This window comes from Suncus etruscus, chromosome 12 (assembly GCF_024139225.1).
Source record: "Suncus etruscus isolate mSunEtr1 chromosome 12, mSunEtr1.pri.cur, whole genome shotgun sequence".
NCBI lineage: Eukaryota > Metazoa > Chordata > Mammalia > Eulipotyphla > Soricidae > Suncus > Suncus etruscus.
The window spans coordinates 87035547-87061054 of NC_064859.1; positions in this window are offsets into that span (position 1 = coordinate 87035547).

A 25508-nucleotide genomic window follows, 5' to 3' on the forward strand; every position below is an offset into this window, starting at 1 on the left:
TATAGAGTATAATGGAACCAATATAGTTACATTTTAGCACTTTTAAATTTTAAAGTATGTGGGATTAAACCCAGAGCTTCAAACAAGAGACACAGGTGCTCAATTGCTGAGCAATATTGCTGTTCCATTTTCTAATATTTGAAAAATAAAGTTTAAATTCTAAACTTTTTATGGTGACTATTGGCTGACAAATTTCCCTGGCTTTGTTAAAGTAGACTCTGACATACTCTGCTCCAATTATTTTTCCTAACTATTAGAGGTTCTGGTTTGTAGGGGCTCTGAGACCATAGCTAATTCTTTGGTCATTTCTTGAATTATATTTCATGTTAGTCTACTGACTTTCACATTAGCTATAATTTGATAGCATGCTTGAGAACTTTCTGGGACTTCCAAAAATAGTGCTTTAGCAGCACATTTTACCTGTAAATTCCATTTGCAAATAGCACTCTACCAATTAAATTTGCAATTTTTAAAAAGTCAAACAGAATAGGAAAACTGTTCTTTGCTTTAATAGCCTGAAAATAAGAAAATCAGTTTGAGACCTAGAAAAATGCCAAGGATAAGAGCTAAGTAGAGATGTCAGGCTGCTTGATTCCCATGTACTTGACCTAGAATCAATTTTGGGACCATTCAGTTCATGGAACAACTCTGGGTACAGTCTGGGAGGGCTCCAATATACCTGGATGTATTGATGGAGGCTTTGAGTACTGCAGGGTAGCCTCTATAATACATGGCATTTCATTCTTCTGTCCTTGCACTGAACTAGCAATATATTTGACCAAGCATCACCGGTAACCCCTCCATGAAATATAAAATTATATTTAAAAAATGTTTAGGCTAGAATTAATATAAATGAGAAGTGCCATATGATAAATAAATACAGAATTTAGTATGAAAAAAGAGCAATTCTTTTTAGATTAAGATATCTATGTATAGAAGGAGATTATATAATTCCTTATTTTCTAAAGTTAATGAAAGTTTTAAAAATGATAAGCTTCTACAAAGGACTTAGTAACAAAAAATTTTGAAAGAAAATGATGTTGAAAATATATACTACCTGATTACTAAGCATACTGCAACCATACTTAAGAAGACTATGATATTGTCATAAGGATGAGCCTGTTAATTAATTGAATGAACAAATATTCCACAAAATAATGTTTAAGTTCACTTAATAATTTTTAAAGGTATCAAGATATTTAAATGACAAAGCATAGTATTTGCAATCAATTGTACTGGAACAGTTGGATATTTCCATAGAATAAAAAAAGCCCAAACACTTAAATTCCTTAACCCAATTATAAACTGATGATCAATTAATAATAAAGTTCAAAACGTAATAACTAAAATTATGAAATTTTATAAAGAAAACAAAGAAAACTTAATAATTGAATGTAAGGGCATATACTTCATAGAATTGAGGTTTTGGCATTGATCACAGGCACAGAACAGACATACAAATACAACACAAAATGCATTAACTAAAATGTATTAATTAAACTTCTTAATAATAAAATCAGTTCCATATATTGTGTCGTGAAATTCTGACAAATTATATGGCTGATAAAAGACTGATATCCAGACTAAATAAAGAATACATATAACACAATTATAGTAATGTAAATGTTTCAATTAAAATGAGATAATACTTCAGAATAGGATTTTACAATGTGGAATATAAACAGCTAATAAGTATGTAATAATGTTATATAAATTATAGTGTATAATGTGTTTATTACTACTAGTCATTAATTTTTAATTAAAAGCACAATGATTCAATTCAATTATTTTGAGTAGGAAAATAAAAGAAATAGTGATGATATAAAATAAAACATAATAATTTGGGAGCTGGAGAGATAGCATGGAGGTAGGCATTTGCCTTGCATGTAGAAGGGTTGTGGTTCGAATCCCAGCATCCCATATGGTCCCTTGAGCCTGCCAGGAGTGATTTCTGAGCATAAAGCCAGGAGTAACCACTGAGCGCTGCCAAGTATGATCCAAAAAAAAAAACCAATCAAACAAAAATAATAATTTGGAAATTCTTTATTTCCTAATAGTATCTTATATAAGAATTCATCAAACCAATATATTCTTAAGTCTTTCAGGAACTAAAAGATATCTATACCCAAACTTATATTTAAATTCTTATAACATTACAATTGTAGCCAATAAAAACAATTCATATATTTATTCAACTTTGAGTAGATAAAAGCAATGTACCATATCTATCTATATCATGATTATTATTCAAAAATTGATGGAAGCTATAAAAATGACTTCAGAAATATTCTAAACAAAAATAGGAGTTATCTCTGTTTATATTTCTCAATGTTTTCCTTACACATATACATTTACACAAAAAATGAGTAATAGAAAATCCATTTATATGAAACATTGAGCAAAGTCATCCAGAAGACAGATAATTAGCAGATTTGTATTACAGAAGTGAGTACAAATATAGTTCAAAGTGGGTTCAGCTTTGATGAGTGGTGGAAATGTCCTAAAGTAGACAGCTACAATAGCTACCAATGGATTTAGAGGCTGAAGAAATAGTGTTATTGATAAAGCACTTGTCTTGCAAGTGATTCAACCAGCCAAAACCCTATATTGTCCCTTAGCCCTTTCAGGTCACAGAGATAGGAGAAAACCTTAAGCATTGCTGGTTGTGGCCCCTGCAAATAACAAAAATAAATAAATAAATAAAACAAACCAAGCAAACAATTACAAACCAAAGAAAATGAACAAAAACCAACCAACCAAACAAAGCAAACTTAACCTGGACTGACTCAAAAATATTGAGCTACATTACTTGGGGGAGGCAGTACTCACTCAGGGCTTACTCCTGGTTCTGTGCTCAGGGATCACTCTTGGCATATGTCAGGGAACTGTATTTAGTTCTGGAGACTGAACCCAGTTCAGACATATACAAGATATGCACCTTACCCACTAAACTCTCTTTCTCTAATTTTCATTGTCTTATTTTCAATTATACTATGGAACCATATTTATCAAAACTGTCTAGTACCAAAATAAAGATTGATTCACAGACCAATGAAATAGAGTTGAGAGTTCATTGATAAAGAGTTAGTTTAAAGTAAGTTAAACAGGCTCTTAAAGCCCTGTCCTCCTTTGAAGGTAAATATGAAGTTATCTCCCTTATCTTTGGGATATAGGATTAAAAAACTGAAATTATCAAACAGTAGGGGTAAGAGATCAAGAACTGGATGATCAAAGACAGACTAAGAATGACTTAGAGACAGTAGTGGTGGGGGTCTTGTGCACTTTGGGGGTGGTGAAATGCAGTAAATTTGAGCAATGATGTATTTGACACTACAGTTATGTTATATAAATTATAGTGTACAATTTGAATAATTAAATTTAATCTTAAAAATGTGCTTGTATACTAAAAATTCTTCCTAGATCTCTAATCAGACTATACTAACCAATGGAGATGAATTTGTGTTCTTCATGATCTCCATCCATTCATTCACCATCTCTACATTATCGCACTAAATTCATTCCCTGCTGCTGACTAAGAAATAATATTTCAGCTCTGCTCTGAGGTATAACACAGATTTAAATGATGTTTTTCTCTTCAGAAGCAGAATTTTCTACCCATAGGGCAAATTTGTACCTAAGATATTGAAAAGGTTATGGAATAATTATTATTACAACTTTCCATTATTTCCCTTTCTGAGTATTTACTGTGGTTGTATCCAGTGTTGCCTCCATTGTACGCTAGGTGCACTTTGTATTCAGAAAATGATTCTTATTTTATAATTGACTCTGCACAACAGAGCGGTAGATGAAATTTTTTATTTTCTTTTCTTTATTTATTTTTCTTTATATTTTTTGTTCTATTTTGTTTTGTTTTCAGGCCAAACCTGACTGGAATTTTGGATGTATTTAATCTATCTGAACTAAGTTACCCTTGATGACAATGTACATGAGGGATTAATAGTTTTGTTTTTGTCTCTACTTTCCACTTCTGTCTCTTTATCATGCTTTTAAAATTGAAATTATTATTTTTCAATGATAATGGGTGAATGTAAACCTATAACTTCATCTTTATTAATTTTTCTACTTTAATAATAAGAACACAGTTTATAATCGGTCATCACCTTCAAAGACATATATATGTGTATATATATATATATATATATATACTTTGTACTCATACACATTATAAGAAAATGGTTTTACCTTATTAAAACTACTCTGATCCTATTAATATTTTTATATCTAACAAAATATGTATTTATGCTTACTTTAATATATTCACTTAACGGGGGGGGTGAAAAAATATTCATTTAACGTAGAACAAAATGACTGTTTAAATTTGTATTAATCAAAAATGTGATTAAGATGCAAAGAAATCTGTACAATTAGAAAATAATTAATCTGTAAATATGTTCTGTAGCAGTTATGCTCTAACTACAGCATAAGAACCAGCCAAATTAATAGGCCAAAAATAGGAAATTGATCAATATCAGATCACTTTGAGTAATAGCTGAAGCTGAACCTAAATCCTCTGACACTGTATTTTAAAAACAGCAGATGCATAATGTGTAGATTAGACACTGGGACCACTTTAGAAAAAAGCAATAAAGCATTATTTTCATTATTTCTTCAAGAAGAAACACACATCCTATTTATGGCTTCACTTATTAGCATTATAGTTTTGTGAGGATTACACAATCTAAATTAACCCACTTAGATATAATACACAATGCTTGATTTGACACCGAATGCTTTAGTCATTAAGCTCTTATGATGTGTATCAGTAAGCTATAGACAAAGAATTTTCCAAGCCTTCAAGTAAAATGGCCACAATTCTCATTTTCAAATAATCACAGTTTTAATTTTTTTCCATCAGAACTAACCTGGGCAGAACTAAAATCACAATGCAATCATTAATGAACTCTATCAATTTTGTCTATGACCAGCCTCCCAAGTCCTACCTATTTCTCATTCATAATTATGTCCCCCCACCTAATACATCCCCCAAAAAGGCACAAATCTTCCTGAATATTATGCTACATGGAGATACCAACATTGTTTTTGGAATTGCAGGACTCTAATAAACTTGCATTACTGTTCCTTTAATCTGTTTCTAATAGATCCACTTTTCCTTGATGGCCTCATTTGCTACAATGAATTTATAAAAGCATGCCTTGTGAACACCATTTCCCCTAATGTAATGATTATACAGTAAAAAAGAAAAACACTCCAGGAACCAGAGAGATGGCATAGAAAAAAATAGAAGATATAAAGGTGAAGTCACAGAGAATTAGTAAGTTTCATACTCCTCTTTTACACACATAATTCTAGGAGAATCTGACAAGAATGGCCATGTGTCATCAATAGCAAACATAAACTGTCACTATTCTAAACACTACTCACTCAAAAAGCCAAGAAATCGTGAGTAGGACCATATTTTAGAATTCTCTGGTTATTTGAATTACTTTATGCATATTAAAATTAACATTTCAATTGCTTTAGTACATAGTGATTTCATATAATCTCTTTATATATAGATTTAAAAATAATTTCTGTTTAAATATATTAAATTCTGGATTTATGTTCATAAAAAGACTCTTCACTACTGTAATTTTGATTAAAAATTGATCATTTGTTTGAAGAGGCCAGAAGATAGTATAGTAGATAAGGCACTTGTGTTACACACAAGTTTCAATGCATGGCACCTCAATGAGTTCCTCAGTCCCAAAACCCTGAACACTCAGTCATGAGTAAGCCCTAAGCACTGCTGTATGTGGCAACACACCCCTAACTCTAATTAAATATATACCATAAAGGTAATTGGGAAGATTCAATGATAACAAAAATAAAATATTAATAAATAACACTTACCTTTTTTTTTAAAATCAAACTACCAAATCATGGTTCCAAGAATTAGACAGAGCAAATTCTTGAGTTTTTTTTGTGACTCAAGAATGCTATTTTCTCCCAGGCCATGAAGCCTGAGAAGAGCATTGCCATCATGCTAAGTTTCACAGCAGCAACTTTCTACACCTCTTTTTATCTCATCATAAGCATACAAAGACACTAAATCTAGTCTCTCAGCCAGACAAGATACACACACACAAAAAAAATCTCCAGACTAAAAATGTCATAATGGGAATGTGATTGCAGAATCTCATCATGATTAGTAAAAGGAGATGGTAGCCAGGAAGACCTAACTAGTATTGATCAACTATAATCTCACTGATAAGGACTTTAAAAAGGAAAAATTGAAGGAACTAAAAACAAACACATAAACAAAAATCAAACATGGAAGCAACAGCCAATAAAACACAAGAAGATATGAGAGCAGAAATCAGAAGTTCTCTTTATGTGAGATAACTTCAAACAAAAATGACAGAACTGAAACTCTTTCTAAGCTTTATGGAAAAACACACTGAAAGACCACCAACAAAGCAGCAGCTACTGAGGAAAGAGTCAATGATCTTGAAGATGGAAACATAAATCCTCCAATAACAGAAAGAGATAAGAAAAAAAGCCTGAGAATAAATAAATATAAAAACTTTGGGATGAATTAAAGAGGAACAACATAAGAATCATTAGGGTGGGGCCGGGAAGGTGGTGCTAGAGGAAAGGTGTCTACCTTGCAAGCGCTAGCATAGGACGGACCGCGGTTCAATCCCTCGGTGTCCCATATGGTCCCCCCAAGCCAGGGGCGATTTCTGAGCGCATAGCCAGGAGTAACCCCTGAGCGTCAAACGGGTGTGGCCCAAAAACCAAAAAAAAAAAAAAAAAAAAGAATCATTAGGGTATTAGAGATTCAGAAAGAATCCTTTTGAAGAGGCAACAGTTAATGATATCATTGCTGAGAAGCTCCCAGTGCTGGGAGAGTCCACGTACCCTCATTCTAGAGACCTGAAGTATATCAGCTAAGATATCAAAAAAAAGTACTCCAAGATACAATATAATCATAATGACCAAATCTGTAGAGATAGAATATGGAAAGAAACAAGATCAAAGAAGGAAATCACATACAAAGAAGTGTACTTAATATTTACAGAAGATTTATCCAAGGAAACGCTTTTAGATAGCAGTCAGTGGTGGGATATTGTGGGGGAAAATCTCATCTAAATGAATATCTCACCAAGAATAATTTCCCAGCAGATGTTTATTCAGATTTGAAGGAAAGATTATAACTTTATGGATAACCAACTCAAGAAATTCATAGACTCACACCATTATTGCAAGGAGAAATGAAGGAGCTAATTTAAGACAAGATCAATTCCTCAAAATTTCTAAACATTTGCAGAAATATGGTGCAAAATTCCATGACAATAATTTCTCTCAGTATTAAAAGGGTAAGAGAAGAGAAGAGAATCATTTAAGAGATACAAAGTGGTATGGTGGATAAAAAATTGAATTCAATGCTCCACTGTCTGCAAGAAATACATTTGAACAGTCAGAGAAAACCACAAGCTCAAGTTCAAAGATTGGAAGACAATCATTCCAACAAATAGCTCCCTCAGAAAGGCTAGGGTGACCATACTAGTATCAAATGAAAAGGGTTGTAAGAGACAGTGAAATTCATTTCATAATGATCAAGATATATGTGCATCAGGAGGAACTCATGTACCTAATTATATGTACACCTAATCAGGAACCAAGAAGTACTTAATACAACTGTTCATACTTAGAAGAGAAATTGATAGCAACACAATAGTAGCTGAGACTGAAATACCATTCTTTCACTTCTTGGTAGATTATAGCTCAATAAAGAAATACTTGTTTTGAAGGAATAAATGGAAGGAAATAATAATATATTGGACTTTAATCGTTTTCAAAAGGCTGAATACAGGGCCGGAGAGATAGCACAGCGGCGTTTGGCTTGCAAGCAGCTGATCCAGGACCTAAGGTGATTGGTTCGAATCCCGGCATCCCATATGGTCCCCTGTGCCTGCCAGGAGCTATTTCTGAGCAGATAGTCAGGAGTAACCCCTGAGCACCGCCGGGTGTGGCCCAAAAACAAACAAAAAAAAAGATTGAATACACATTCTTTCCTAGAACAAAGGACATTCTCGAAGAAAAATTACATGTTGGAACACAAAACATACCTCCAAAAAATCAAGAAGGTAGAAACAATACCAACTATTTTCTCAGATAATGATGCGCTGAGAAGAGAAGTTAACATCACACAGAAATGGAGAAATAATTCAAGCACCTGGATATTGAACCCTTTACTATTGAACATCAGTGGGTCAGAGAGAAAAATCAAAGGAAAACTCAAAAGATTCCTGTAATCAAATAAATTAAACTAGGAACAATACATCAGATTAACAGAAAAGCAACAACTCAGTGTTAACTAATATCACAAGTAGTTCCTAAAAATCCATTTAAACTGTAACTTTATTCACCCAAGAGATGAATTTAAACCTTTAATTCAAGAGGTAATTGTAAGAAAATAAATGTAATTGTAGATAAAGAATTAAAATTAAAATGAGCACAGGTGGATAAGAAATAAAGGGAAGTTTATGTTCTCTCATATTAAAAATAATATACTTTTTATATGTAAGGTGAGAATTGATAAAGGTAGATAAACCTCAGAAGAAACTCATGGATTGCTTTTTAGAAAATACATGGAAGCTAATGCTAACACCTAATACTAAGAAACAAAATGGGAGTAAAGAAACATAAAATACCATACTAAACAGTGTTTTAAAAACAGAAGTAACCACAATACATGCATATATATAGATATATATATATATAATGTCATAAGTCATAATTTTTTAGAGTGTGAAAGCACGAAAAGAGAATGAGCATGCAAAGGTAATACACTAAGAAAAGGGAGCAAACCTGGATCAATATTAAGAGCAAATTTTTAAAAAGCTTTCAATGATGAGGTCGGAGCATTGCTGCAAGGTAGGGCATTTGCCTTGCATATGCTTACCTAGGATGGACCACAGTTTGATTTCCTGGTGTCCCATATTGTCTCCCCAAGCCAGGAGTGATTTCTGAGCACATAGCCAGGAGTAACCCCTGAGTGTCACCAGGTGTGGCCCAAAAGCAAAGACAAAAACAAAAACAAAAGCTTGCAATGAGAATCATAGTAAATATAATACATAGTGGAAATAACAGGATATATAATTGAGTTTAACTCTACTGAATGCATTAATACATTTAAATGTGCTTTGCTTTTTTCTTAGAAGAAAGGACACTTTCAGATGAGTCATATTAAAGACTCAACATTTAGTAGCATAAAATATGTAATCCAAATTGACTCAGAAAAGCCAAAAATGAAAAGATGAATAATAGTCAAACAAACAAACAAAAACATTAGGACTAAAGCTGAACAAAGGTGAAGCATATTGAAGAATTACAAACAAATCTATAGGATTCAGCTTCCAGATAGCAATATAGTTACATGGTGCTTATATGAAATCATGCTGAATAATAATGGGAACAATTTATGAAACAAGGAAACTCAGTCTATATAAATACCTACAAATACTCTGGGAAAGTTTATCAGGAAGACTTGGATAAATCTCCTCTTTTAGTGTGCCAGGGGGAGTATACTTAGTAAGATTCAATGCCAAAACCTCCATGGCAGTGTCACTCAGAACAAGCAAGCAGTTCTGGAGGATCTTGTGGTGCTAAGAATGGACTTGAGATTTTGCATATAAAGCATGAATTCTAGCCCTCTGAGTTACTCAGTACTCATTTATATAAATGCTGTGAAAAATTACAATATAATGTGCCCATTTTAATACATGAATTTGGGTTCAATAAATTCCTTACCCTAAATCATATACCAAAACTCATTTTTGGTTGTCAAGTTAAAAAGGCAAGCATAGAGAACAGCAGTCAGGCTAGCTCTAACAAATCTGAAATAGATATCATTACATTGTAAATGAATAATCTTGACATTTTTCAAATTAAAAATTATTTCCTTTAAATTGAGGCCACATGCAGTAGACGTGGGGGTGACTTCTTGTCAGGGATCACTCCTACTTAGGCTCTGAAAATCATATGGGGTTAAAGGGATTGAACCTGGGTTGGCCTGTGCAAGGTAAATATCCATCCCTCTGTAAGACCACTCCAGCCCACCAAATTGAAAACCAGGAAGTCAGGATGTGGCTCAGCTGTAAGCCATGACCTTGTATGAATGAGAGCCTGGGTTTGACACTAGCATACAAAAAATAAAGAAGAAAAGATAAAGATCTTTTGTTTGTCAAGGGATATTGCTAAAATGTATAAAAAGGCAAAGAGGTTGCCTAAAAGAATGTATAAAACATTTATCTTTTCTTTTTTTTTTACATTTATCTTTTCTATCCAGAATAATTCAAGAATTTTCAAGCTGCAATAGGAAAATAATGTAAATGTCAACAAATATACAAATTCAAGGACTTTTTAAAAAAATGATCTAATCTTAATTCCTTAAATCTAAACTGATCAAATACTGAAAAAAAAACTATTTTTATTAACTGTACTTTATAATGCTATCTAATACTTTTGAAAGCTAATACTTTTGACATCCATGATATAAAATTATAGATATAAAATTTCTTAAAATTGGAATGGAGTAATTAACATCAGATTAAAATCTCTGTCTCTCTGTCTCTCTCTGTCTCTCTGTCTCTTTGTCTCTCTCTTTGTCTCTCTGTCTCTGTCTCTGTCTCTGTGTGTGTGTGTGTGTTTGGGACTTCACCTGACAGTTCTCAGGAGTTACTCCTGGCCTAGTATTCAGAAATCATTCCTTGCAGGTTTGGGGGATCATATGTGATGTCTGAGATAAAACCCAGGTCGTGTGCAAGGCAAAACTAATGCTGTGCTATGGCTCCAGCCCTAAATTTTCTATTTTAGTCAATTGGAAAGTTATAGAAATGTATGAAAGGTGGCTTGCAGACTATTGAAAATAAATAATCCAAGGTATGATCTTTGGGAAAAATAATTTAGAGCATGAATGCTATAAATGCTTGAATAAGATTATCAGGTTACAGAGCTTTTAGGGAAATTTAGAAAACAAAAACAAAACCAGAAAAACTGGAAAATAAGAATTAAGAGTCAGGGGCCGGGCGGTGGCGCTAAAGGTAAGGTGTCTGCCTTGCCAGCGCTAGCCTAGGACGGACCATGGTTCGATCCCCCGGTGTCCCATATGGTCCCCCAAGCCAGGAGCGACTTCTGAGCGCATAGCCAGGAGTAACCCCTGAGCGTCAAACGGGTGTGGCCAAAAAACCAAAAAAAAAAAAAAAAGAATTAAGAGTCAGTTAATCTAAGACTGCAATTTAAAATCCTGGAGATTAGGCTGATAAAACAGAAAAAGAAAAGATCTGGTGAGTCACAGGGGTATTTTCGTAAGCATTTGACTGCCATTTTAAGTATTAAAGGACAAGAAGAAGTCAAAGAAGAAGTCAAAGAACTGGAAAGCAGTCAACTGAAGTATTATGAGAGGGCATATAGGTCTGGAAATAGTTTTTAAGTCAGCTAAGTAGACAGACCCACAATACACATGATTTAGAGTTCTTAAAAGGACATTACCTCATTAGTGAGAATAAATTACCCTTAGAATAAAAGTGTCTCTAGATTCATCCTAACAATGCTTAAAAAGAACCTCAAAAAGATCAATATTATTCCACCTAATTTAACACATGTACTAGACAAATTCAATACTATTTAAAGGAATGTAAAATCAAGCTATGCTAACATTGTAAAACTAATAATATCTGGCACCAAATAGGAAACTACAAGGCATGTGAAGTGAAAAAATTATTCCCCAAAATAATAATCAATAAAATCAGGAAAAAGGTTGGAAATGTAATTAATTATAGTTAATCTATATTTAATAAAATATATTTTATTTATATTTAATAAATTATCTATATTTAATAAAATAATTTAATGCATATATATGTAATCGGTGAGAGAAATAAAAGCACAAATAATAAATAATGGGAGAGTATAAAAAGGGACAAATACAATTTTCAAAAATCAAAACCAAAAATATGATAGTACAGAATTAACAGCAGTTATGGAATTTATGCAGATTCAGTGCATTAAAAAATAAGTGTGACATAGAGAAGTAAGCATATCCAAGTCACAGAAACACATGTTTCAAAGTGAAACATAAATAAAAGTATTGAAAATATGAACAGAGCAATAACTCTGTGGAAAAAAAGCAAATGATGTTTCATACATTCAATTAAATTAAAGGAAAGCAAGGTTAGTTAAAGTTAAAATATTTAAGTAATAATGAAAAAAGTAAAGTTTATATAAACTATAATCATCAAGAATATAATTTAGTGGTAGTCTATTTTATATATGTGAGTCGTTGGGCTCAAGCTCCTGCATATACAGAAAATATACATATTTTGTGCATATACACAAAAATAAAAAAATCAATGGAGGCTTAATATATATATATACGAATCTATATATAAGAAGCCCAATGAACATCAACAAAAATTATAGCATAAAGAAAAGTAATATATTAAAAAAATTAAATTTATTAAAAAACAGTGAAAAAGAGAATATCTAAAGAGACTCCAATGAAAATATATTTGAATTCCTCTGAAACCTCTTTAGATGTATATAAACATACATTAAACACATATTATGTCATAAATCCATATATTACTTATAGAATAAATTCACAAATGATTGATATCAGACCTCTTGTGAATATTCCTTTAATGCACAAGACAGTTTTATATTTTATTTTGAAATGATTGTTCTTTGTTAAGAACAAATATTTATAGTATTTACAAAACGTTTATATGCCAGCAATAACATTTTACCACATAACAATACAACTAATTAAATAATCAAAGGAGTCATGTTAGCTTGTCAGAGGTTAAGTCATACATGTGTCCTAACTGGGTTTGGATATGTACCACGTGGTCTCTGAGTATTGCTGGATTAGTTCAATTGTCCTAGCACTTTAGGCTGACATTTTGGAAGCCTCTGAGTTCTACTGGAGGGCCCTTGTGGATCTCACACTGCTAGGCCAGAGTAAGACTAGGCCCTAGATTGAACTAATTGTTCTAGTATATCTTGGGCTCCCTGTTACCCATTCCCCCAACTTTCTGCCTACCTTACCTGGATGGTGAGACCCTCCTACTGCTGGAAGGGGCCTGAGGTTGGTAAGTCTGAGATGGCCTAGGGTAAGGGGTGATAGGCAGACCCAGCAGGGAGAGATGAGAGACAGAATGGATGCAGAGAGGCTGCTTAGTTTAAAAACCATGTCGGACCGCGGTTCGATCCCCCGGCGTCCCATATGGTCCCCCAAGCCAGGAGCGACTTCTGAGCGCATAGCCAGGAGTAACCCCTGAGCGTCACCGGGTGTGGCCCAAAAACCAAAAAAAAAAAAAAAAAAAAAAAAAAAACCATGTGAGGAATATGCACATGGTGGTTAGGGCTTTGTAATAAAGCTAGATTTCTCCTGAAACTTTATTTGACTGCCTGTGGATCATTTCCTCGCCATTAGCCTTGACCTACAGACACTCCAGGCCATAGGAGCTGCAGGTGCCGGGCCAGGTGGAGAAAGGCCTCATCATCCATCAACCATTACTAGGACTTTACAATTAATAAATAATGCAACACATCCCTACCCACCTCAAAGACAGGAGGAATTAAAATCTTAACAAGGCTGCGGTGAAAATGGAGCTCAACTTCATTGCTGGGACACAAAAAAAAATGACTCAATAACATTCAGTCAACTACTAGGAAAACTGTTTTGCAAACATTGAAAGAAATTAAACAAAATTGCCATATCATCCCACAATTCTGGATAACATGTACTAATAAGATTAATTATTCATAGTAAAAGTATATATTAAATGTTTAAGGATTATCTTTAGTGAAAAAGAAATGTAATCATATGGAATGTTGGGTTTATACACAACATGAGAAAAATAATAAGGGTGAATGTAGAATTTATATGCAACCTGCATAATAAGTATTCATAAATATATCATTTATTTTCTTCCATTCTGGGTGTTTTCTCTGTATTAATAATGTTCTTTAATGTTTAAATGCTTTATATAAAAAATTTTGGTAAGTTCACTATTTTCTGATGTCTTATTTTTCCCATGCTTTTGATGTCAGATTTTAAAAAGCTGTTGCCAAATGTAAGGTCAGGAAAAGTCCCCTTTATATTTTCTTCTAGAAATTAACAAAAGGCTTATAAAATTATGTCTTTGATGTATTTTGAGATACTTTTCTCTGTAGCATAAGATAACATCATTCCTCTGCATGTACATATCATCTTTTCAGCACAATTTGATGAAGTGAATAAATAATATTGCTCTCTTGAATGTTATCAACAACTTTATAATGCTTCATAGTACCTATGATGTTATAATGTTTATAAGAAAAAGAATATATAACGAGTTAAAACATTTGTTAAATATGAGATTCCGAAAGCAAATTTCATTCTAGAGTGAGTTACACATAGGGTGCATGTTTAAAATGAGGAAATTAAATTCCAGAAGAATATATAAAACAAACACACATTCTTTCTGGTCCCCAAAATGCAGAAAAATATCTTCTAGTACTCCCAAACCAACCTCAATTTGAAGACTAAAAAGCAAACCTAGCTTAAAAATGTGACAGTCCATGGTAGAGATGAATAAAGCAGAAACAATTGGAAAGGCAATAATTACATTTTACAAAGTAAAAACATTCACAGAGATAGCAAGTTTTATTTCCCCACCTCTCTGTACAACTTTCTCCTGGGTAACTTGGAAAATGTCATCACATAAAATATTGGTTTGACAAATACATCTGGATATGGGTCAGGCTGATAAATTATACTTGAGATAGCATATGTACAAAATGTTATGTCTCATATAGCAACATCAAATGATTATTTGTAGAAAATTAAGCTCCATGCACTTAAAATCGAATTCATTCTGTTCAGAATCTTTTGAACAGGATTTAGCAGTAGAGTGGACACTAAAAGACCTAACTTTTTTTTTTCTCCATATCCTGCTACAATTTTCTTTGACACCTTGGAAAGTAATTTAAGCCCAGTAAAATGAAGATAATTGCACTAACCTCACAAAGATGTAGAGAACATTAATGAGATCATGTCTACAAAGTGATTCAAAGTCTTTCATTGGTAATATAAATAGAAAGAATAACTGTATTTTTCCAGATGTCTAATAATGATAACTATAAATATGATGAACTGAAAAGTTAAAAGGCTGCCAGCAAAAGTAAAATGTTTTCATTTTAATTGCTAGGCATTTAAATGTTCCCTCTTGAATGTTAAGATTATAGGAAATGCACAGAAATGTTAATTATGAGTTCCAATTTAATAAGGACATGTTCCCCAAGTTTAGACTCAAGAATGCTTAACTTGAGCCAAAAAGAGGAAAAAGCTGAACTACCTCATTTTTGCAATTATGTCTAATATATCACTGTAGACATTTAATAAAACATATCAGAGCATAAATGTTAATGAAGCCTATATGTAACTTTTTTCAAAATATTTAATATGAAATAGAAACAATGGTATTAGTTCTAAATCCCATTACTCAATTGTCAAACTCTTAGTGTGTCTTTATTCCTGAGATGATAAAGCCATCTACTAATGTGTTCTATTCAGTTCCTATCTATTTAAATATTTCTCAGTGCAGAAATACTTGTAATCAGACCCAAACTATTTTTAAGTTAAGAGCCTACACTATAATCCTACTGCTGTCAACCATTTGTAAATGAAAGTACTTATCTTTGAAATGGAATTGCATTTTACTTTAAATGAGCCAGAAAAGGCAATGTTGATTCTAACGGGAACAGGCATGATAATCCCCTGGCAAAGATGCTTTTCAAAGTACTGATTCTTGGCAGCTATGGTGGCTCTCTGTCTACTGTACTTGGCCTTGGCATAGGCATTGCAGACGGGGACTTTGAAATGAAATCAGACATTAGGTCTGGATTCAATAAATACCAGAGTAAAGGAGGTCACACTCTACAGCAAGCAGCAGGGTAATTGCATCCTAAAGGACAGTAGAATTTCTTGTCATGTCCCATGAGGGCAGTCTGGGTTGCACTGATCTGACTGGTTATTGTTGGATCTCATCCAACTGGTTGTCAGGATTCAATAGTCCTTCAGACACAGACAGAAACACACACAAAAAGCAGATTGGGAGGGAAATGCTCAGTAGCTTCTTGGAAATGGAAAACAAGTGTTTTTCTTTAAACCACCTTCTGTAATCCATCAAAATTAATGAGTTGCAGAATTTTGGATTTAAAGCAAATGAATATTTTATTCACCTAGACACCATCTAACACACTTTTTAAATCAAAATATTATAAAAACATATTATTTTCTCATAAAAATAATCTATATTCTTAGTAGCAGAAAAAATATTGATAGGGCTCCAAATTGGCAATTTCTATTGATATCTAAAAAGATTTCCAAAAATTTGTTTATATACATTTAGACACGTATTCACACACAGTGCTAAACAATCATCAGTTCTCATCTCCATTAATACTTCAGCAGAAGCAAGAATTAGAATTTCAGTCTGCCTCCAATGAAAGATAACCAGGCAGGAACATAAAATTTTTATTTGAAATGTAAGGTTTCTTATATAATACAGAATTTATCATTATGCCATAATTTATGATGTAGTGGGGGAAAATTTTTCAGTGAAAAGTGAGTCACAGTACTATGTCAGACTATATCTTAGAGTAAATTACAATAATGCATGCAGGAGTTTACATTATTTTTATTTTAAAAATGAGAAGTGGAGAAAGCAAGATAATGGAGTGGGTAGAGCTCTTTGCACCAACTGGAAACCTAGATTTGATCTCCAGCTACATATAGGTTCCTCTGAGTTCCACTAGGTGTGAAGTCTGAGAAAAGACCCCGGATTAAATCCTAAATACAACCAGGTGAACCTCCTCAGAAAACCCAACCACCCGAAATCAAGAACAAGGGGAAAGCAGAACATTCTACTTAGTTCTAGCTAAATTCCCATTTTGAAAAAGCTATTCCAGTACATTGCATTTCTATACATACTATAAATAATTTAAACTAAGATTAATAAAACAAGCCATTATACATGAGTATTAAAAATACCCTGTATAAAATATAAAAATAGCATGCCTTGGAATAAATTTAATAAATGTGTATAGGATAGAAAAAAATACAAAAAATTAACAAAATCAATGACCTACACAAACAGAAAATATTTTTTGCTCATAAATTAAGAGATAAGATTGTTAGAATGCCAAGATTTCTTACATTAATCTACAGATTCAAAATAATTTTTACAAAAATCTCAGGTGGATATTTTTTCTAGAAATTGACAAACTATTTCAATTATTTGTTTCATTATTAGTTTAATCTTAACATTTTACAAAAAATTTTACATAATAAAACTTGGCGAAGTGTCAGGCTACAAAAATATATGCAGAAATCCATGGCAATTCAATATGAAAACAATAAAATCAAAGAGAGATAATTTTTTAAATCCATTCAAACTGTGCCTCAATAAATATGTAGGAATCAAGAAAAGAGGGGAAAGAAGGAAAGAATACCAAAAAACAAACAAAAACAATAAAATACTGCTACAAAGTTTAAAAGAGATTAACAAGGAAATAGAAACATATCTCATGTTAATGGATTAATATTGCCCTATTTTTTAATTTTTAATTTCTTAATTAAATTTTTAATTGCCCAAATTATTGTATATATCAATTTGGATTTATCAATTTGTATCAATTTGTAATACCAAATTGTATTGTATATATCAATGTACCCTATTATAAAAATCTCTAGAAAATGTATTTTATAAATTAATTCTTTAATCGAATCACCATGAGATACACATATATTATTTTTTGGTTTTTTGGGTTTTTGAGACATTAGGTGTTATTCCTGGCTATGCGCTCAGAAGTCATTTCTCGCTTGAGGGACCACTTGGGACTTCAGTTTGTCCCTAGGTTAGCATGGGCAAGGCAAACGCCTTGTTGCACTTGCGCCACCACTCCAGCCCAAGATACACATTTTTAAACTTGTTCTTGATTTGAATTTCTGTCATACAATGTCTAATCCCCCTCACCAATGCATATTTCCCATATTCCCTACCATCACTGTTCCCATTTTTCTTCCTACCCTTCCCTCTGCCCTCTTCTGACATTTTTGAAGACAAAGATCAAATACTGTTGGAGTATATATGGAATTATTATTCCCATTCCTGATAACCAAAGCACTCTTAGGAAAAAAGAAGGAGGAAGACTTCCCTTTACCCAACTTTAAACTTCAAACTTCTCTTTCCCTCAAAACAGCTGTGATCCAAACAATTCGGTACTGGAATAAAACCAATGACTAGAAGTGAGTATTCACAAAGACATCGTCAGGTATATGTGCAATTATATTCTGAAAAGGAGCAAAAATATTAAGAGGTGTAAGAAAACCCTTCATATAGGAAAAACGAACTTATGCTCCTTTCACAAAAATAAAAATGGTTCAAAGATCTCAATCTCAGACATGAATCTATAAATTCTTCATATATTGAATCTAGAGAAATCTTCAATGATTCAGTACTAAGAGCCAAGGTAATGAAAGCAGAAATTGAAAATAAGAGAGTACATCAAATTAAGAAGCTTCTGTTCCACAGAAGAAACTATGACCAGAATATAAAGACACTCCATATGATAGGATTGTTTATTTATCCACCACTCATTGATAAAGGTTTAGTTTCCAAACATATAAAGCACTGGTAAAATTTAAAAACAGACCAACAAACAATTCTACAATAAAGGGAGCGAGTATAAAGAAGAAGAGAAACTTCCTCAAAGAAGACATACAATTGGTCGAATGAAAAAATTTTTGGCATCATTTAGCACTAGAAATTAGCAAATAAAAGGAGATATTTTAAACCAGTAAGATTGGCACACATTACAGTAAACAAAAACAATCAAAGATGGCATGAAAGTGGTGAGAATGGATTCCACATTCACTGTCCAGCCTTATTTGAAAAACAATATAGACACTTCAAAAGCTCTAGGAATTAAGCTCCCATATGGCCCAAATATTATACTTTGTGGGATCTACCCCTTGGACTCCATAACTTTATTCATAAAAAACATTTGTACTCTTATGTTCATTGAAGCATTATTCACAAAAGCCAAAATTTTGAATCAATCCAAATGTAAAGAACAGCTGACTGAATGATGAAATTAAAATTAATATGGCTTGAATAAAAATTTCAAAAAATAAAATGCAAATTTTATAACACAACATGTAGAATATCTGTGACTAAAATATGGTAATGGTTTCTTATAAGATAAAAATAAAAATAACCATAAGTACACTAGCAAATTTAGGCAGTTCTATATTTCAAAGAACACTACTAAAATAGTATATCAGATACAGAATATAAAAATAAATTTTCAACTCATATATTTGGTAGAATCTGTATACAGTGAAATTAATATATATTAATATTGTTCAAATTAAAAGAACTCAATATTTATTAGAAACAAATAATTTAAAATGTTTATTTTGTTTTGGGGTCACTCCTGGCATTCTTACTTCATACACTTGGTTCTATGCTCATAGTGTTCTGCATCAAACAAGGGTCAGCTAAATTATTTTTTGCTAACTAAAAATAATATTTCTGTAAAAAATTGTACAAATGGCAATATGAATTCAAAATCTTTTCAATACCCTCAGTAATAAGAAACTGCAAATAAATACAATGTAGAAACATCAGGATGGGTAGAAAAAATAATCAAATAGTAAATATACTGGGGAAAAGATAAACTAGTATATTCCGCTTAAGCTCATAGGAATATAAGATAAATTAACCACTTTTGAAAACAGTTTGGAAATTCCTTTAGAAATGAAACATTATCACCATGTCTCCACTATTCCTAATCCTTATATACTCAAGGCAAGTAAAATATATTTACATAAATATTAGTATATTTATTACAATATTAATAGTGACATAATTATAATTCATAGTTGAAAGTCAGTTGTATTTAAGTTTTTCATAAATTATTGAAAAGAAGGATCAATGTATATTGTAAAATGTTGTAAAGGACACAAATCATGCTTTTCAAACAATGAATCAATTATTTTTAATTTTGTCTTTGTGCTTTTGTATTTTCAATAAAATATTGTTTGATATAAATATTCTGGTTATGATGCAGTTTATAAGTAAAAATAGCATGAGTCATGGTTTATGGTTTTATAAACATATAAATACTTTATGTGGTTATTAGGTAATTTTAGAATAAACATAAATCTGTTTTCTTACTTTTTATTTAAGAAGGAGGCTGAGCCAATGCTCTCTTTTTATTTATTTGTTTATTTTCTTTATTAAATTAATTTAGTTAAATTAATAAATTTAAATAATTTAATAACATAATTGACATAACTGATCATAATACATTTGTTTCAGGATGACAGAAAGCAAAATTATTAAAAATAAAGAGAAAATAGAAAAACTAAACATTTAATAAAATAATAATAATATGAAAAAAGAAAGTAAAGTTTATTAGCAAGTATATTCGTTGAAGATTATTGTATCCCCAGTAAAACCATTATTAAACTAGAAGAGGGTTTAGTAAGCACCCACCCCCTTTTTTAACCTAGGAAATACAAGAATACACTAAAAACAGTGTGTGTGTGTGTGTGTTTGTGTGTGTGTGTGTGTGTGTGTGTGTGGTAGTTGTTGTTTGCATAGACACAGAAAAATATGGGAGAAATGGAAATGAAAAACCTTTGGCCTATAAACAGGGAGACCTTACCCATGAAGCATTATGGCATAAGACCTACACCAGGCTCTAGGCATACTAGGTTGTCCAACCTCACCGTCATTGTCAAAGGTCCCGGTAAGAACTCTTCACCATCACGGTTGTTGCTATCAGGTTGCTGTAGTAGGACCTGTAGGACCTGGTTTCTGTACAGATCCTATGTAGATGGATGATGTTTAGCGTCTTCTGGTTTTATCTCACTGTTAGTTAGCAATGCAGAGAATCCTGTCCTAAAACGCAATCTTTTGCTGTTACTAAATCGTCAGGGTGTCTTAAGGCCCATCTTTGGAGTAAGTCGATGCCATGCAGTAGTTCTTCTAAAGTCCATCCCTTTTATTTTTGTTTTTATTTATTTTGTTTGTTTTGGGGGCTACACCAGGCAATCCTTAGGGGGTTATTTCTGGTTCTGCACTCAGGAATCACTCCTTAAAGACTTTAGGGATCTATGGGATGCCAGGAATTTTACCCAGGCCTGATGTGTGCAAGGCAAAAGCTCTTCCTGATGTGTTACCACTCCCTGTTCTTTTCTTCTAAAAAACATCTGTAAGACTCATGATTTGCCATCACAATAAAGAGAAATTCTTTTATTTAAAAGGTAAGCCTAGTAGGCACCTTGTTTGATTAGTCAGGATTAATTGTGCTATGACTTCCTTCCTTTATTTTACTTGGAGGAATCATAGTCTGTTTCCTTCCTCTATCATTGCACCTTTTCTGATCTGAGTTGGCTCCTCACTTTCTCACTGATGTTCTTATATTTCTATTAGAATCAGTTTCTGATTTATTGGTTGCCTCTAATCTCAGTCTATCAATAGTTACATACTCTCTTTTGTTTCCAAATACATCTATGAATCATTGTGCTGCACATTTATACCTGTTGCCTCATCTAACTGAAAGCTCATCTGTGTAACTACATATCCAACAACAAAATCGAACAATATAGCCTTGCAGGCATATTTACTGTTTAAAAACAAACTAATTTTGCATGTCTTCTTTTCATTCCATCCACCAAGCACTGTCACTACCGATCCTACCTGACACACACACACACACACACACACACACACACACACACACACACACACACCTCTACGTCAGTTCCAGTCTTCTTCAAATCAATTTATTGAAATCTCATCTATTTCCTTGGTAGGTCATGGCTGGTGCTTTGTCACGATGTCACATTCGTTGATGGGTTATGCCATCATACTTACTTTAAAATGAATTAAAATATGAGAAATGTGAAATCTCTTTAATAATGCCACAGGTTATTGAGACTCTACTTGACATTAGTTTGTTTACTCGTAGAATATATTTGATATCTTCTATTGCTCTTTTTTTAAATAAATGAATTTCTTTCTCTACTATGCATATTATTAGCCTACCCAATACTATTTTTATTTAAACTTATAAAGTTTGGGGTATTATACTTTCATTTGTGTTTATTTTGTAGTTTAAGTTTATTTAGTTAGTTATGTAGTTGATCCCTAATTAGTGAAAAGCATTATAAAATATTAAGTAAACAATAACTAATTAGAAAACCTATTAGATATTTTTGTTTGTTTGGGGGCTATACCCTGAGAGACATAGGATTTACTCCTGCCTCTGTGCTCAGACAAAGATGCCCAGCAGAGCTTGAGGACCATATATAATGCTAAGGATAGAATCCAGATTGTTACTTGCAAGCAACCACCCTTCCTCCTGATGTACTCTATATCCAAACTAAAAATAAATTTAAATCCTCACAGGCAATGAGAAACTCAATATAAAATTAATGCTATGGAGAAATAGTATTTTACTTGACCTTATTGATCTAAAGGAGAAATCATTTATTTGAACAAGATCAGTATCAGGTTCATTTCAGGAAATGACTACCGAGGTTAATCAATGCCATGACAAGAAAGTGCATGCTACATGTTCTGTGTTCCTGGAACCAGAAATAATTAGAGTTAAAGGAAATAAGATGTTAGAAAGACAATATTGGAAATATTTGTACTGTGGAAGAATATTCTGGTAAACTCATATAATCATCAGATATGTAGAATTAAAAAGAATTATATTACAGAGATGCCTACTAAAATCTGATTTTCTATGCTCTAAAGTATCTCTGTACATTCATATATATTATTTATGTAGGAATGTAGAAAAACAAATAGAAAAATGTAAATGTCATTTTTATAGTTGTTAATAATTTGGAGCCTTACATCTCATTAAGAATGTTTTTCAAAATGTAACTATGTCCAAAACATGCCAATAACATACTACTAGAACGTTGTGAAGCTTAAGTCATATGTCCTAAAGGATTGGTTACTAACAGAAGTTAATTCATAACTCTAGATAAAGGGCTAGATTGTTGGTATTTTCATTCAAAATTATAACTACAGGTGGTTTTTCAAGCACAGACTTAAAAGCAATGCAATCAAAATGAAAGTTGTAAAAAGTTATGTTAGAATTTTATAAATAAAACATTAAATTGTTTCATTCAATTTCATTATGATTATTTATTGAAATATTCCTCTCATTATGAATAAATGTTTACTAATATTACATTATTTCCTATAAAGACTTATTTATCAAATTGTATATGCTTTGGGCCACAATAATACAGAGAAAGTAATCACAAAACTAGGAAAACATTGACAATTCGCTTAATCCACAAATGGGGTGTGTTTTCATTTGTTTGGGTCTTTTATTTCTTTTAGTGGTGGCTTACAGTTTCTTCTGTATGTCTTTCACTTTTGTCATTAAGCTTATTTCCATGTACTTGATATTTTTAAACACAATTGTGTATGGAATTGATTTTGTTGTTGTTTTTGATTTATCTCTTTTCTGCTTCATTGTTTGCATAAATTAAAGTCATAGATTTTTGTGTGTTGTTTTTGTAGCTTGCTACTTTACAAGTTAATTGATTCTTTTTTTCTGTGAGTGTGTGTATGTGTGTGTGTGTGCGTGCATGTATAAGAATAAGAACTTAGGATTTTCTAAGTATAACATCATGTCATTTGCAAATAGTGATCGTTTGATTTATTTTCCTGGTCCCCTTTAATATCCATATATATATATATATATATATATATACACAGATATATATTGTTTTGTTTTTTTGGGGGGCCACACCTGGTGATGCTCAGGGGTTACTCCTGGCTATGTGTTCAGAAATCGCTCCTGGCTTGGGCGACCATATGGGACACCAGGGGATTAAACTGTGGTCCGTCTTAGGCTAGCGTGGGCAAAGCAGATGCCTTACAGCTTGTGCCACGGCTCCGGCCCCTTTAATATCGCTTTTGCCTAATTTCTATGCAAGGTCTCCAATACTTTTAAATAATAGTAATGAAGTGAACCACTATTGTGTATTCACAAGAACCTTGCCTTATACCTGATCTAGAAAGCTTTCAGTTTTATGTCATCAAATATGATGAGAGCAGTGGGGCTATGATAATTGGCTTTAATTATATGGAAGGAAGTTCTTTCTTTGCCCATATTACTGAGAGCTTTTATCATTAATTGATGTTATTATCAAGTGCTTTCTTTGCATGTATTTATATAATCAGATGATTTTATTTTTTCTTGTGTTGATATGGCATATCATATTGAGTGAGTTACATATATTAATTCATTCTTATACCTCTGAGATAAATCCTACTTATTATGGTGAATCTATAACCATAATTATTAACCTTTAATTGTTTTATTAAGTTCAATGTGTTAATATTTGGTTGAGCATATTTGCACTGATGTTCAGCACTACCCAGCAATTTTATTCCCCACATCTATCCCTTAGGCCCCTAGAATATATTTTATAAAGGCATTTATTTCCTTTGTTAATTTTCCTTTAAAGTATACATTTATTTATATCATTAGGATATAATTATCTACACTTTTGTGTTATCATTGTAGAAATAGGAGATTTTACAAATTAGTAGATATACTTTTAATTTTTCAGTTCTCAGATTGATTGAGAATTTATGGTTATCCTTTTTTCACTGTTACAACATTATAGTGATGAAGTCATACATGAGTCTTTCTATAAAGAGTAAATACTGGGGCCGAAGCTGTGGCACACGAGGTAAGGTGTCTGCCTTGCGCACACTAGCCTAGGACAGACCACGGTTTGATCCCCCGGCATCCCATTTGGTTCCCCCAAGCCAGGAGCGATTTTTGAGCGCAAAGCCAGGAGTAACTCCTGAGTGTGACCGGGTGTGTCTCAAAAACCAAAACCAAAACCAAAAAAAAGTAAATTCTGAGCCCAAAGGTAACATCACACTGAGAACATTCATCGTGTTGGTGTGTATTTCAGTTCCTGCATTATTTCCCTTCTTTCTCCTTTCTTCAGAGTCCTTTCTCCCTTTTTATACTGTCGCATGATTTGGTTCCTCTCTCCAACCTTCCCCTTTCTTTTCCACATCCTACTCTGTATAGAATTCTTCAAGTTTTCTGCAATTAAGATATCACTAATTAAAATAATCACTCACTCAGGGAGATACTTCAAGGGTCACCAATCAGTCTTTCTCACATACAAAGTCCAGAATTCAATCTCTGGCACTTTGTCAACTTCCCTTTCCAATGCATACACATCAGCACAGTCAGGTAGAGCTGATTGAGTGGCTTCCAGCCATTGAACACTGTGTTAGATATTATAGTTTCTAAAGAGAATGAAGAATGTTGCAGTGTTTTCTTGCTTATTATAAGGAAAAACCATAGTCAACTCCAGCTCACCATCTCCAATTAATTGTGCCGCTTTAAATAAGTTATTCCAATGC